The sequence below is a fragment of the Piliocolobus tephrosceles genome, chromosome 15, assembly GCF_002776525.5.
Source record: "Piliocolobus tephrosceles isolate RC106 chromosome 15, ASM277652v3, whole genome shotgun sequence".
Classification (NCBI taxonomy): domain Eukaryota; kingdom Metazoa; phylum Chordata; class Mammalia; order Primates; family Cercopithecidae; genus Piliocolobus; species Piliocolobus tephrosceles.
In genome coordinates, this window is record NC_045448.1 from 45,392,446 (window position 1) to 45,406,430 (window position 13,985).

Genomic DNA, 13,985 nt, shown 5'->3' on the forward strand with positions numbered 1-13,985 from the left:
GCATATTATAGGTCTTAATAATACTTGATGAAAGATGTAGTGGTTTCCAGCCAACATGTTTAGATATCTGTCCCTCTTCCCCACATACACCGACATGGAGTATTGATTCTTTAATTTGGAAAGACAGAAGTTGCAATAGGGCAACATATAATGGTATTACAGGCTAGGCAATCAGATGAAACGTGGAGAACAAACTTAGGTGGTCTAAATATTACAGCCTAACTCTCCATCTGTAAAATGGAGATAAAACTCCCTAAATAATAGGCATGCAGTGAAACAATTTAGCAAAGGTGAACATTTGGCAAAGGGTGCATCAAAGATTCCTCGTAGTAGTCATTTGCTTCTTTCTCACTTTGGTTGGTCATCAAATTCGAGTTGGTAAAAGTAAAATGGCTCCGTTGGAAGCTAGGAGAGAAAGATATATCCACTTAAGACAGTAGGAAGTCAATTCATGAAATCAACTCCTCCTCGATGTGGCCCTGAGGGAAAAATATGAAGAGCTCACAGGAGTATTTAGCTACACCATGATAGCTGTTTCTCTGAATGTTCAGTCCATGCTCTGCCTTCTGGGGTTGTGGAGATGGCTCCTCATAGTGCCATCCCCAAGCCACACCCGAGTGTCTCAGCAGTCATGAGTTCTAGGCTGGACAGACCCCGGGGCTGCTGATGCCAGGGAGGCCTTTCTTGGGCTTGGGCCTTCTTTGCCCCACCCTGGCTTGCTAACAGCCAGCACCCAAGCCTTAAGTTAATAGGAGACAAAGAGTGGCTTCAAAAGTCTCCTTAGGGCTTTGGGGAGGAATTTGGAGATGAAGAGGGTACAGGAAGAACAGATCCCATGCATCACTGCCTCTTGTCAGTAAGGTGGGTCATGGTGGATGGTACCCATGGTACAGTCCTTTCTCCACTCTGGCAGAGGCTAAGATGCTGCCTCTTGATGAGAGAATAAGCACTTAAGGCAATCGTAACCAATGCCAGCATTCTCTATCCGCATGGACTGTGCAGACCTGACCACAGCTGACAGCGTTTAATTTCCCAAACTAAACTGGGTAGAATTTGTTTAATATCTGTTTAGCTTCAACAATCCTATTGCACATCAAGAACAAGTCAAAAGACCAGTGAGGTTTTGACTAAACTGGATTTGTTTGTTTTTGTTTTGTTTTACTGCTGTAAGGAGAGGGCAAACACTACAGAATTCTATAGAATGAAACCACTTTCTTAGTGAAATTGCCTTAATTTAGGCAGCAATTTCTTTCAGAAAGTTATTAAATCAGCAGAATGTGTCCCAGAGGCAGGCAGATAGGAGGAATAGGTAAAAAGTTGAAGTCATCTGCTTGGATCACACAGCACAGGAAAGCCAAAGGAAAGAAGAAAAACAAGTTCTTCTACAATAGGAATTTGTTCTCATTCCTGGTTCACAATTCTTTCTGGGAAAGATGTGTGTGTGTATGTGTGTGTGTATATATATATGTGTATGTATATATATTTTTGAGACAGAGTCTCGCTCTGTTGGCCAGGCTGGAGTGCAGTGGCACAATCTTGATTTACAGCAAGCTCTGCCTCCCGGGTTCACACCATTCTTCTGCCTCAGCCTCCCGAGTAGCTAGGACTACAGGCGCCCACCACCACACCTGGCTAATTTTTTGTACTTTTAGTAGAGACAGGGTTTCACCGTGTTAGCCAGGATGGTCTCAATCTCCTGACCTCGTGATCCACCCACCTTGGCCTCCCAAAGTGCTGGGATTACAGGTGTGAGCCACCGCTCCCAGCTGGTATATATTTTTTATGTAAAACTTTTTCAAATTTGGTCTCCAAATTTAACCCAAGACAAGGCTGTACAGGTCTTGGAGGTGAAGGTCACCCATATCAACAAAAAAGGCTTCCTACTGTAAAATTCTCTCTGATCATCCTCCAAGGTCCTGTGTCTCTGGCTGTCCACTGCGGCTGCAGTGCTGTCCATAGCTGGAGCATTCCCGCCACTAGCTTTTTGCTTCTGTTTTTGCTTCCAGACTGCCCAGAAAGGCTGGAGCAAATGTCATGAGTTTGCAGACCAGACTGTTGCAGAGCCGGGCTTCCACCTTCAGCTTCTCAATGCCCTATTATTCATTCCTGCCTGACTTTCTATTCCGTGTCCTCCCTGCCTCAAATTTCCAAGCCACTTCTCTCTTCCCATCACCTTTGTCCCCACCCCTCACTCAGCACAGGATCTCATTGTTTCCTTCCCCAGGAGGCTGCCTGCACCCTCACACCCCTTGTGTTTACCTTAACTGTTCTCTGGTCTATCGTACCTTCTTCCTGCTGCTTTGCAAGCCCACCTGCTCCACCCCTTCCTGCCCCTCCCGTGATCCTGCTCCATCAGAGTCCCCTCTTGGGTGCCTTTCAATCTCTCCTTCCTTATGATTCCTCTTTAAATATTGCTCAAGGGCCCATCACCCAAAGAAAACTTTCCATGCAGTCATCACAGTGAAAATTCTTTAAAGCCAGGTGCAAAATCTTTCTGCCTCTACTTCCCACACCCTCCTCAGCTTCTCCTTTATTGCCCAACCCAACTGCCTCACGATCTCCCCTTCTTGGGTCTCCTTGAAGCATCAGAAATACCTTCCAGCCTTTCTTCTTGGAACTTCCCTCCCTTTTCCTCATGGCCCGTCTCCTACTAACCCTGCCATTCTGTGTTGTCTGTTGCACTGGCTTCCCTAGATGTGGGCATTCCTCAGAGTTCTGCTTTCCTTGTTTTTTTCCATTTATCTGTTTACTATTCCCTGGATAGTCCTTCATGACAGTCACCACCACCAACTCCAACTCCATGTGTCCAGTTGGAACTAGTGTTTTCTTTTCCCTTTCCCCAAATCCACTTCTCTCTCAGAGTTCCCAGTCTCTGTCCTGCCCATGGTCACCTTCTCAGGCACCCTGAAGACAGCAGACTACTTGATGGCACTTCCCTTCCTCCCACCACACCTGACTGGCTGCCCCTGACCTCTACAGTTTCCCCAGCACCCATCCCCTCCCTCCAGGAACACTGCCTTTGCCTTGCCAGTCCTCCTGTCTGACCTGGGTTACTGAAATAGCCTCTAGTCCACCTGCCTCTAATATCATCCCTTCTCAGCTTGTCCTTTTTATGGCTTACAGGTTCAATTATGAATATATAGGTTGGGTTGTATCACCACTCACTCCATCCACAAGTCTCCAACACCTTTAAGGGTTATCTCCGGTTTGCAAAACAAACCATCTAAAAACTCCTAATTCCACTTTTCACCCCCACCGACACACTCACGCACACACACACACACACACACACCCCGCAGGTGCTTAACTTTCTCCTCCATTAATTTGGGACCACTCATCATTCCCCAGATACGATTTTTTACTTTTATTCCTTCGTGTTTTGCTGGTTGCTTGCCTTAGAACATTATCCTCCCCTTTTGAAATCCTATTTGGCTTGTAAGGCTCACCGCTTTCATGAATCTTTCTCCTGTTCCTCCTGGCACAGCACGCTTCTTCCTCCTCTGAAGTCAGGTAGCATTTTGCCTGTCTCTCCATCACAGGACTTAACTTTCATGGTATGCTGAGTGGTAGATCACAGCACTTGCACACATTAATAGCTCAGTTTTATCAGGAGCACAGCCAAGACCCTGCCAAGGCCCACAGAGCAGCCCTCCCAGCTTCCCTTCCCCACTGCTGTCCATTCTTCTTCCTGGGGCATGGACCTCTCTGCCCCTTTACTCTGGATAAGATTAAGTCTTGACTTTCGTTAATCTTCAGTCGTTTAAAAGAGGAACTTTGCCCCCTTCACAGGGCTGCTGTGAAGTTGTCTGTTAGCCCTAACACTTGTTCTCCCACTTCTTTGCCCTCTACCCTGGCCAAGATTTCCCCTCCTACCGTTCAGATATTAGCTGAAATGGTTTAGATCTGTGTCCCCACCAAATCTCATGTCAAATTGTAATCCTCAGTGTTGGAGCTGGGGCCTGGTGGGAGGTGATTGGATCATGGGGGCGGCTTCCTCACAAGGGTTTAGCACCATCCTCTTGGTGCTGTTCTCATGATAGTGAGTGAGTTCTCACAAGATTTGGCTGTTTAAAAGTGTGCAGCACCTCCCTGCTCACTCTGTCTTGCTCCTGCTCCCACCATGTAGAAGCCTCACTCCCCCTTCACCTTTTGACATGATTGGAAACTTCCTGAGGTCTCCCCAGAGGCAGAAGCTGCTCTGCTTTCCGTACAGCCTGCAGAACCATGAGTCAATGAAACTTTTCTTTATAAATTACCCAGTCTCAGGTATTTCTTTATAGCAGTGCAAGAACAGACTAACACACCAGCTAATCCAAGTTCTTTTCCTTTCTCCCTCTCATGATGGGCTTTCCTTGCCCATCATGTACACCTAAGTGGAGATCTCAGTCCCTATGTCTGCTTCCCAAGGACTTCTGCATCCAAGCTTCTTTTTGAATGATAAAATGAAAGGCATCGTTTCCTAGGAAAGGCAATTCAGGACTTAGGAAATGGGCAGGGGAGTTCTGAGGAAGTGAGATCCTTCCTCCTGCTCCTTGAATGCCATAAGCAACTGTCTCTCTCCTTTATCTTGCCCTGCAATAAATTCAGGGAGGCCAGGACCACACAGAAGCCCTTCCCCTAAATACCGTCCTAAAAGCAGCAAGAGGGAGCCATGCGGAGGGGAGGACAGCCTGTGATTCTGGCCCGTCCCACGGGTGAGTCAGCACTCATGTGGTCAGCCCTCTGGCTCTTCTCCCCCAGCCTAGGGAGAAAATGCTGAGTCGCACACCTTGTGGGCAGCCATGGAACCAGAGGCTCCCCTGCTGCTCTCCATCTCCCCATGCCCCAGTCAGCTCTGGTCCTCGTACCTACTTCTTGGCCTTTGATGAGAGGGCCTCGCAGGCTCCAGACAGCCGCCACCCTGGGAAGCCATCCCTCTAGCGGTCAGACAAAACGCAGGCTTCCAGGTAAGGGGCAGAGAAAGAGCCAAGAGTCTTGTGTCCCCCGTCTGTACCTGTGCAAGCCTGAGCAGGAGACACAGGGCCCCCTTCCTGGGCTGCGGGCAGAAGTGGAGCCAGCCAAGACCACAACCCGCCCATCCAGGTTTCCATTCATGAACCTTCTACAGGCTCAAGGCTGGAAGTTCGCCTTCTTTGCTGTGGCTTGAAGTGGTTTACGCAGACCGAGTCCAGATATGTAATAGCTGTTCTCTATTTTCTATGAGAAGATTTATTCAAAAATAAATTTAGCTAAGCAGGGAGGAAAGTTAAAAAAAAAAAAAAAAAAAAAAAAAAGGAAAACAGAAGGACAGATTTTCTTATTGACTCGCTGCCAGGGATTGAAACATGGAGGCTGGCCTTCCTTTTGGAGAAGAGAGACAGCTGCAACATTTCACGGTGTAAAGTCAGCGAATTTCCACAGGCCCGCCAGCCAGGGACCACAAAATGGTTTCAAACAACGGCTTGCTTCATGCTATTTGTGTGTGTGCGCGCGCATGTGTGCGTGAGTGTGTGTGTTTAGAAAAAGGCAAGGGTGGGGGGTGGGCAAAGGGGAAGCTAAAAAGTGTCCTCGCCCGGCCGGAGTGGGCAGGGGCGGAGTGAGCAGATTAATGAAAATGTTTCGCTGGCATGAGGGGTTTGATTGCCCCACTGCAAAATTGCTTGCAGATTCGAAAACAGCATGTTTCATTTCAAACTCATTCTCTTGCCATACATTAGCACTTGTCAATGTAACCATTAAGCACAGGCAGTGCAGAAATTTAATTACAAAACCATTTATTTTATTGAAAGAAAAATAAACCCAAGCTACCTCAAATGCATTAGGTAGGTTCAAAACATGTTCAGCTGATAACACCCAAGGGTAGGGAGGCTGCTGCAGGAATAAATGCGTCTTTCATGTGCGGTAGGGACTCGATATTAGAAACAGCTGCCTCTAGGTCCTCTTTATTTAAGTTCAATTAGGAATTTAAAAACAACCGAATTAATGAAGGGACTTTTTATATCTGCAGTCACTCCTCTGTGGCATTCATTCTTCTCTTCCCAGTTCACCTCCCCTTTTAAGTATTTGGATTAAAAATGCTAATTAGTCAAAGTGAACTTTTTATGGAATAGATCCCCCTCTCCACTCACTCTCCATCCCATCTCAGGCTTGTCTTTTGTTCTCCTAATGGGAGATTATGCAAGGCCTATCGTATTAAAGGAAATCACAAAAATGTGCTAAACACATCAAAAAGTCTCCAGTCTGTATCTTATTTATGCCTTCTTCCCTCTCCCCCATGTACGTCTTCCACACAGTTGGAAAGCCGGCAGCGTAAGGCTCTCTGGTGAAATACTAGATTTGGGTCGAGCCGCGGGCTGATGTCATGCTGGAGACCGCCTCTCCTGAGCACTAATGGGCTGCCAGTAACAAGTCTGTTTTACTGTTCTTCTGGAAAGGAAAAAAAAAAAAAGAGTTATAACCTTCGTGGTTTGGACTGATTTGTCAATTTAAAGTGCATTTTTTTTTTCTGTCTGAGATATCTACCCACAATTTCTTACAGACATCTCCTCATGCAGTCCACTCAGAGGAAGAATCTGGAAAGGGAAGATTGGTTGTTTTTTCTAACTTTCCTAGCAAGTATACAAACCTCTAAAATTTCAGAGAGGCATCTGTATTAGTTCGTTCTCATGCTGCTGATAAAGTCTATCTGAGACTGGGCAATTTAAGAGGTTTAATAAACTTACAGTTCCATGTGGCTGGGGCGGGTCTCACTATCATGGCGGAAGGTGAAAGTCATGCCTCACATGGTGGCAGACAAGAGAAGAGAGCTTGTGTAGGGAAACTTCCTTTTTAAAACCGTCAGATCTTGTGAGACTTACTATCACAAGAACAGCACAGGAAAGACCCGCCCCCATGACTCATTTATCTCCCATCAGGTCCCTCCCACAACACATGGGAATTATGGGAGCGACAAGATGGGATTTGGGAGGGGACACAGAGCCAAACCATATCAGCATCATTGGATAATTTGCATGGTGGGAGGTGGGGAGTGGGAGGCAGATAGGCACAGAGGGGGCTCTTTTCCTGCAAGTTCATTTTTAGGTCTTGTAACTACACTGATGTGCAGTAGCAGACCTTTGTGACATTGACTCAGTGATGGTTCTGCCTCTGTCACTACTGTCCAGTGTGAGACCTAAGGAGGGCTTCCTGGCCTGTTTCAGAAGGGCTTCCAGAGCTCTGTTGCCCCTTGCAAGACCACGGCCAATGCTTTCTGGGGCTACCCATATTGTCGTCTAAATTGCTCTGAGACCCACCAGGCACAAAGCTAGGCAGCTTGGAAATTTGCTGGATAGGCACGGCTGCCTCTGACCCCAGCTGCCTTGATCTGCCCTTGACACGTACTCTTCATGCCAAAGACCCAGGGAACCCGAGGCAGGGAGAATACATTCAGAAAGAGAAATTCACGATTCCAGGGAGTAACCCTTTACCAATAGATTGTAGATAAGCACTTGCTTGGAGAAGAGAAAGGAGGGCAGAAGGAAGTGGGAGGAAGGAGTTAGTCATATTTTAATATTCTAAGACTTGGCATCTAACATGAGCCCTGCAAACCAAGGAGGCAGCAGGGTATAGTGGGCCTCTGTGGTGATACCACAAGTGCACCCAACAGAGAAAATAGCAATATACTGCAAACATTCCCTGAGGGGTTCAAGAAGGTGACACCCTACTCTGACCCAGCCATGGAGAGATGCTTTTCTAAAACCATGTGTAAGAAAGAACAAAGGGTTGGGTGGGGATGGGGGCAGTAGGGTGGGGGTATGTGGGAAGAGAGGGCTGGATTGTTTAATGCACCGTTATTGAAGGAATTTCCACTCGGGTATGTATGTGCTGTAGACTTTCTGAACATCACATCTCACTTAATAAAAGTGCACACCAACACCACGTGCTCTGTTTATGTCTCTCCCTATCCAGTGCACTAGATGGATGGATGAAGGCACTCTCCCAGGCTTCCAACTCTTGGTAAGTGTGCATTTTCTAATTACATTTCTCAGCCTGGGTTTCAGACAGGAGAGCTCAAAAAATGTATTCCAGTTTTACAAATAGCAACGGTTTTTTAAAGAAAGCAACTCAATGATTCAAGAATGAGGTCTTTTCTCTTATTCTTGTCTTCAAGAGTAAGAAGGAAACTCCCAGGAAACAGAATTGGTTTCCTCTCCCAGGAGTTGGGTTGTAGATGGAGCATGCAAGTTCTTCAAAATGATCCCGTGGCTTAGAAACAAGAAGAGGGGAAGGTAGAATGAACTTGCATCCAAGGGGCCTTCTAGAGAGTGTGGAATCCTGAATTGTGCATAACAGAGTGTGCCTGGGAAACAGGAGACCTGGATGTCCACCCAAAGCATCATTTTAACAGGCAAAGCTACTCCTTCTCCCTAAGGAGCTACAAAACCCATAGCAAGATCATGTGGCAACTAGGGCCACCTGCTTCAAATAGGGTTTTCTCTCCCGGCTTTGATCCTTTACCCCCACTCATTTCCCTTCTCTGTTACACACAGAGTAGATAACATCACCTTAGCATTGAGTTTTAACCATTTATTCACATATATTTGTCGAGTACTATATTCTGGGCATTATACTAGGCATTGGGGATTTAATGAAGAACAAGACAGACAAAGTTCTTGCCATTGTCATTTAAATCCCAGTAAGGGAGGTAGACAAGAATCAGGTAAACAAATAAATGAAACGGCCACAAATTGTTAATGCTTTGAATGGAATAAATTGAGCATTAGAATGGGCTTTAATGGGAAGGTTTGTCTGAGGAGAAGAGTTATGCTAGATCTAAAGGCAGAGAAGGAGCCAGCCCCATGCAGAGCTGGGAGGAAAGTGGCAACAGTGACAGATGCCACAGGCAACACAAAGCTCTAATACCCATGAGAGTGTGGCCTGACTGGGATCAGCCAGAAGGCTGTTGTGACTAAGTGTGATGAGTGAGGTTGGGCAGTGGCACGGACACAGAACATCCTACATGTAGTGGGAAGCCACTCAATGGATTTTAACAATGGATGAGCATATTCTGATTTATGTCTTAAGAAGGTGATTTTCTGCAAATATGGAAATGAACTGGAGGTGGCCAAAGGTAATAACAGGGAGGCCCCTCAGAGGGTATTGCAGCCGAAGTGAGAGATGGTGGCCAGAATTGGAATGGTGGTGAGTGTTCTGCTTCTTTTTGTTTCACGAAGATTGATTTTTTTTTTTTAGGCAGTTTGACAGTTCTTTGAGAACAAAGAGCATATTTTATTCTTCACAGGAGAAAGGAGGAGCACCACTCCTCACCATCAGAACCTTCATATGATGCAACAAGAACATACTTCTTCTCTGCTTAGTCTTCAGTGCAGGGCAGCCTGACACAGGCTATTCTTCTGGCCACCTACGCCATCACTGCCCTTTTGGGGGACATGAGCATCATGTCCCTCAAATACTTCCCTTTTCTCCCTCTTCCCAAACCATGACAGGCCTTTCCCAGAGCCCTTCTACCTAGAGTGTTCTTCTTTCTTTATGGCAAAGCCTGGTTTTTCTTGCTATCTAAATTGTCTAATAAAATACCAACTCTCTGAAGGCTTTCCCTGACTCCCTGGCGTCGTGGCAACAAAGTGCACCTCTGTGCTCCCGTGGTGCTTTGTTCATGTCTAGAGTTTTGCACCTGCTCACACCATGTTGTACACTCTGCTTGAGTGTCTATCTCCTAACCAGATCCCTAGCCCCTGGTTACAAACTCATAGCCAAATCTCAGCCTTTTCTTTAAAGAGGAGTCAAGATGACGCTAGATTTTGAATGTTCTTTGAAATCATGTTATTACATGGTTAATATTAATCTTATCATTATAAACTTCTATTGTACTTTATATTTCCTATAACTTTTAAATAGTTTTAAAAGTTTAACTTCTATTAAACTCTTTTTTTTTTTATATATACTTTAAGTTCTAGGGTACGTGTGCATAACGTGCAGGTTTGTTACATATGTATACATGTGCCATGTTGGTGTGCTGCACCCATCAACTCGTCAGCACCCATCAATTCATCATTTACATCAGGTATAATTCCCCAATGCAATCCCTCCCCCCTCCCCCCTCCCCATGATAGGCCCCATTGTGTGATGTTCCCCTTCCCGAGTCCAAGTGAACTCATTGTTCAGTTCCCACCTATGAGTGAGAACATGTGGTGTTTGGTTTTCTCTTCTTGTGATAGTTTGCTAAGAATGATGGTTTCCAGATGCATCCATGTCCCTACAAAGGACGCAAACTCATCCTTTTTTATGGCTGCATAGTATTCCATGGTGTATATGTGCCACATTTTCTTAATCCAGTCTGTCACTGATGGACATTTGGGTCGATTCCAAGTCTTTGCTATTGTGAATAGTGCCGCAGTAAACATACGTGTGCATGTGTCTTTGTAGCAGCATAATTTATAATCCTTTGGGTATATACCCAGTAGTGGGATGGCTGGGTCATATGGTACATCTAGTTCTAGATCCTTGAGGAACTGCCATACTGTTTTCCATAATGGTTGAACTAGTTTACAATCCCACCAACAGTGTAAAAGTGTTCCTATTTCTCCACATCCTCTCCAACACCTGTTGTTTCCTGATTTTTTAATGATTGCCATTCTAACTGGTGTGAGATGGTATCTCATTGTGGTTTTGATTTGCATTTCTCTGATGGCGAGTGATGATGAGCATTTTTTCATGTGTCTGTTGGCTGTATGAATGTCTTCTTTTGAGAAATGTCTGTTCATATCCTTTCCCCACTTTTGGATGGGGTTGTTTGTTTTTTTCTTGTATATTTGTTTGAGTTCTTTGTAGATTCTGGAAATTAGCCCTTTGTCAGATGAGTAGATTGCAAAAATTTTCTCCCATTCTGTAGGTTGCCTGTTCACTCTGATGGTAGTTTCTTTTGCTGTGCAGAAGCTCTTTAGTTTAATTAGATCCCATTTGTCAATTTTGGCTTTTGCTGCCGTTGCTTTTGATGTTTTAGACATGAAGTCCTTGCCCATGCCTATGTCCTGAATGGTACTACCTAGATTTTCTTCTAGGGTTTTTTATGGTATTAGGTCTAACATTTAAGTCTCTAATCCATCTTGAATTAATCTTTGTATAAGGAGTAAGGAAAGGATCCAGTTTCAGCTTTCTACTTATGGCTAGCCAATTTTCCCAGCACCATTTATTAAATAGGGAATCCTTTCCCCATTTCTTGTTTTTGTCAGGTTTGTCAAAGATCAGATGGTTGTAGATGTGTGGCATTATTTCTGAGGGCTCCGTTCTGTTCCATTGGTCTATATCTCTGTTTTGGTACCAGTACCATGCTGTTTTGGTTACTGTAGCCTTGTAGTATAGTTTGAAGTCAGGTAGTGTGACGCCTCCGGCTTTGTCCTTTTGACTTAGGATTGTCTTGGCAATGCGGGCTCTTTTTTGGTTCCATATGAATTTTAAAGCAGTTTTTTCCAATTCTGTGAAGAAACTCATTGGTAGCTTGATGGGGATGGCATTGAATCTATAAATAACCTTGGGCAGTATGGCCATTTTCACGATATTGATTCTTCCTATCCATGAGCATGGTATGTTCTTCCACTTGTTTGTGTCCTCTTTGATTTCACTGAGCAGTGGTTTGTAGTTCTCCTTGAAGAGGTCCTTTCCATCCCTTGTAAGTTGGATTCCTAGGTATTTTATTCTCTTTGAAGCAATTGTGAATGGAAGCTCATTCCTGATTTGGCTCTCTGCTTGTCTGTTACTGGTGTATAAGAATGCTTGTGATTTTTGCACATTAATTTTGTATCCTGAGACTTTGCTGAAGTTGCTTATCAGCTTAAGAAGATTTTGGGCTGAGACGATAGGGTTTTCTAAATATACAATCATGTCATCTGCAAACAGGGACAATTTGACTTCTTCTTTTCCTAACTGAATACCCTTGATTTCTTTCTCTTGCCTGATTGCCCTAGCCAGAACTTCCAACACTATGTTGAATAGGAGTGGTGAGAGAGGGCATCCCTGTCTTGTGCCAGTTTTCAAAGGGAATGTTTCCAGTTTTTGCCCATTCAGTATGATATTAGCTGTGGGTTTGTCATAAATAGCTCTTATTATTTTGAGGTACGTTCCATCAATACCAAATTTATTGAGCGTTTTTAGCATGAAGGGCTGTTGAATTTTGTCAAAAGCCTTTTCTGCATCTATTGAGATAATCATGTGGTTCTTGTCTTTGGTTCTGTTGATATGCTGGATTACGTTGATTGATTTGCGAATGTTGAACCAGCCTTGCATCCCAGGGATGAAGCCCACTTGATCATGGTGGATAAGCTTTTTGATGTGCTGCTGAATCCGGTTTGCCAGTATTTTATTGAGGATTTTTGCATCGATGTTCATCAGGGAGATTGGTCTAAAATTCTCTTTTTTTGTTGTGTCTCTGCCAGGCTTTGGTATCAGGATGATGTTGGCCTCATAAAATGAGTTAGGGAGGATTCCCTCTTTTTCTATTGATTGGAATAGTTTCAGAAGGAATGGTACCAGCTCCTCCTTGTACCTCTGGTAGAATTCAGCTGTGAATCCATCTGGTCCTGGGCTTTTTTTGGTGGGTAGGCTATTAATTGTTGCCTCAATTTCAGAGCCTGCTATTGGTCTATTCAGGGATTCAACTTCTTCCTGGTTTAGTCTTGGGAGAATGTACGTGTCCAGGAAATTATCCATTTCTTCTAGATTTTCTAGTTGATTTGCGTAGAGGTGTTTATAGTATTCTCTGATGGTAGTTTGTATTTCTGTGGGGTCGGTGGTGATATCCCCTTTATCATTTTTTATTGCGTCTATTTGATTCCTCTCTCTTTTCTTCTTTATTAGCCTTGCTAGTGGTCTGTCAATTTTGTTGATCTTTTCAAAAAACCAACTCCTGGATTCATTGATTTTTTGGAGGGTTTTTTGTGTCTCTATGTCCTTCAGTTCTGCTCTGATCTTAGTTATTTCTTGCCTTCTGCTAGCTTTTGAATGTGTTTGCTCTTGCCTCTCTAGTTCGTTTAATTGTGATGTTAGAGTGTCAGTTTTAGATCTTTCCTGCTTTCTCTTGTGGGCATTTAGTGCTATAAATTTCCCTGTACACACTGCTTTAAATGTGTCCCAGAGATTCTGGTATGTTGTATCTTTGTTCTCATTGGTTTCAAAGAACATCTTTATTTCTGCTTTCATTTCGTTATGTACCCAGTAGTCATTCAGGAGCAGGTTGTTCAGTTTCCATGTAGTTGAGCGGTTTTGATTGAGTTTCTTAGTCCTGAGTTCTAGTTTGATTGCACTGTGGTCTGAGAGACAGTTTGTTATAATTTCTGTTCTTTTACATTTGCTGAGGAGTGCTTTATTTCCAATTATGTGGTCAGTTTTGGAATAAGTGTGATGTGGTGCTGAGAAGAATGTATATTCTGTTGACTTGGGGTGCAGAGTTCTATAGATGTCTATTAGGTCCGCTTGGTGCAGAGATGAGTTCAATTCCTGGATGTCCTTGTTAACTTTCTGTCTCGTTGATCTGTCTAATGTTGACAGTGGAGTGTTGAAGTCTCCCATTATTATTGTATGGGAGTCTAAGTCTCTTTGTAAGTCTCTAAGGACTTGCTTTATGAATCTGGGTGCTCCTGTATTGGGTGCATATATATTTATGATAGTTAGCTCTTCCTGTTGAATTGATCCCTTTACCATTATGTAGTGGCCTTCTTTGTCTCTTTTGATCTTTGATGGTTTAAAGTCTGTTTTATCAGAGACTAGGATTGCAACCCCTGCTTTTTTTTGTTCTCCATTTGCTTGGTAGATCTTCCTCCATCCCTTTATTTTGAGCCTATGTATGTCTCTGCATGTGAGATGGGTCTCCTGAAGACAGCAGACGGATGGGTCTTGACTCTTTATCCAGTTTGCCAGTCTGTGTCTTTAAATTGGAGCATTTAGTCCATTTACATTTAAGGTTAATATTGTTATGTGTGAACTTGATCCTGCCATTATGATATTAACTGGTT

General features: G+C 44.1%; 1 long non-coding RNA gene across 1 annotated transcript; it reads left to right on the forward strand.

The window, feature by feature from the left end:
* The first annotated feature begins 7,924 nt into the window (after positions 1-7,924).
* On the forward strand, positions 7,925-9,471 carry LOC111550462. Its single transcript, XR_002734041.1, has 3 exons — positions 7,925-7,974; positions 9,046-9,159; positions 9,260-9,471. It is a non-coding gene; the product is annotated as an uncharacterized LOC111550462 (long non-coding RNA).
* The last annotated feature ends 4,514 nt before the right edge of the window (positions 9,472-13,985 follow it).